Raw genomic sequence first — 2,500 nt, 5'->3', positions numbered from 1 at the left:
GACACTTAGAATTTTTTTTGACACTTAGAATTTTTTTTGACACTTAGAATTTTTTTTGACACTTAGAATTTTTTTGACACTTAGAATTTTTTTGACACTTAGAATTTTTTTGACACTTAGAATTTTTTTTGACACTTAGAATTTTTTTGACACTTAGAATTTTTTTTGACACTTAGAATTTTTTTGACACTTAGAATTTTTTTTGACACTTAGAATTTTTTTTGACACTTAGAATTTTTTTTGACACTTAGAATTTTTTTGACACTTAGAATTTTTTTTGACACTTAGAATTTTTTTCTAAGTTTTTCCTTCTGGTTACTGACTTCCCTCGTCGGGCACGGGGATTTTCGACTTCCTCCTCCCGACCGAGGGGCCTCATTTTCGGGCATTTTCCTCAGATTTCCAAGCATTTTTAGACACTTTTCCCGACTTTTCCTGCTTACTGATTTCACACTTTTGGCCATTTTTATGCATTTTCCCGACTTTTCCTGCTTACTGATTTCACACTTTTGGCCATTTTTATGCATTTTCCCGACTTTTCCTGCTTACTGATTTCACACTTTTGGCCATTTTTAAGCATTTTCCTGGTTACTGATTTCACGCTTTTGGACATTTTCGGAGGTTCTGACGGCTTTTTCGCCTTACTGCTTCGGACATTTCGGGCACTTGGCTGACTTTTCCCGCTTACTCCTTCCGGGCTTTTACTCATTTTCGGAGGTTCTGACGGCTTTTTCGCCTTACTGCTTCGGACATTTCGGGCACTTGGCTGACTTTTCCCGCTTACTCCTTCCGGGCTTTTACTCATTTTCGGAGGTTCTGACGGCTTTTTCGCCTTACTGCTTCGGACATTTCGGGCACTTGGCTGACTTTTCCCGCTTACTCCTTCCGGGCTTTTACTCATTTTCGGAGGTTCTGACGGCTTTTTCGCCTTACTGCTTCGGACATTTCGGGCACTTGGCTGACTTTTCCCGCTTACTCCTTCCGGGCTTTTACTCATTTTCGGAGGTTCTGACGGCTTTTTCGCCTTACTGCTTCGGACATTTCGGGCACTTGGCTGACTTTTCCCGCTTACTCCTTCCGGGCTTTTACTCATTTTCGGAGGTTCCGACGGCTTTTTCGCCTTACTGCTTCGGACATTTCGGGCACTTTGCTGACTTCTCCACCTTACTCCTTCCGGGCTTTTACTCATTTTCGGAGGTTCCGACGGCTTTTTCGCCTTACTGCTTCGGGCACTTTGCTGACCTTTTCCCGCTTACCCCTTTCAAGGTTTTGGACGTCTCCGGTCGGGTCCGCGCCCCTCGCCCGGGCCGGAACGCCTCCCCGCCGGCCGAGTTCCTCGGGGTCGCCCCCTCGCCCGGGAAAAACCGCTCCCCGCCGTCCCACAGCACTCCGACTCGGCCAGGCAGCCTCACGGGCACAGCGACTCCTGCCCACCTCGGGAACCGACGCCCCGCTCGGGCTCAGGCTCCGAAAAACCACCACAGCGGGGCAGCTACCCTCAATGCAGCCGAAATTCAAATTCCTCCCCTTCGAGAGGCGCGCCTCACCCGGCCACGGCCTCGGAACTGCTCCCCTTCCTCGGGATCGGCCCCTCGCCCGGGAAAACCCGCTCCCCGCCGTCCCACAGCACTCCGACTCGGCCAGGCAGCCTCACGGGCACAGCGACTCCTGCCCACCTCGGGAACCGACGCCCCGCTCGGGCTCAGGCTCCAAAAACCCACAACAGCGGGCAGCTACCCTCAATGCAGCCGAAATTCAAATCCCTCCCCTTCGAGAGGCGCGCCTCACCCGGCCACGGCCTCCAAATCGCTCCCCTTAGGCGAAAATTAAGCCCCCGTGGCCGATAATACCCCTCCTTGATCGTGCACAAGGGCAGCTCCAAGTTGAACGGGCTCAGGCTCCAAAAACCCACAACAGCGGGCAGCTACCCTCAATGCAGCCGAAATTCAAATCCCTCCCCTTCGAGAGGCGCGCCTCACCCGGCCACGGCCTCCAAATCGCTCCCCTTAGGCGAAAATTAAGCCCCCGTGGCCGATAATACCCCTCCTTGATCGTGCACAAGGGCAGCTCCAAGTTGAACGGGCTCAGGCTCCAAAAACCCACAACAGCGGGCAGCTACCCTCAATGCAGCCGAAATTCAAATCCCTCCCCTTCGAAAGGCGCGCCTCACCCGGCCACGGCCTCCAAATCGCTCCCCTTAGGCGAAAATTAAGCCCCCGTGGCCGATAATACCCCTCCTTGATCGTGCACAAGGGCAGCTCCAAGTTGAACGGGCTCAGGCTCCAAAAACCCACAACAGCGGGCAGCTACCCTCAATGCAGCCGAAATTCAAATCCCTCCCCTTCGAAAGGCGCGCCTCACCCGGCCACGGCCTCCAAATCGCTCCCCTTAGGCGAAAATTAAGCCCCCGTGGCGGATAATACCCCTCCTTGATCGTGCACAAGGGCAGCTCCAAGTTGAACGGAGAAGTCAGTAACCAACCAAAAATAAGCTTGGTTAC

This window comes from Stegostoma tigrinum, unplaced genomic scaffold (assembly GCF_030684315.1).
Source record: "Stegostoma tigrinum isolate sSteTig4 unplaced genomic scaffold, sSteTig4.hap1 scaffold_565, whole genome shotgun sequence".
Taxonomy (NCBI): Eukaryota; Metazoa; Chordata; class Chondrichthyes; order Orectolobiformes; family Stegostomatidae; genus Stegostoma; species Stegostoma tigrinum.
The sequence above is the reverse complement of the archived record's forward strand: the minus strand, read 5'-3'. Positions refer to the sequence as shown.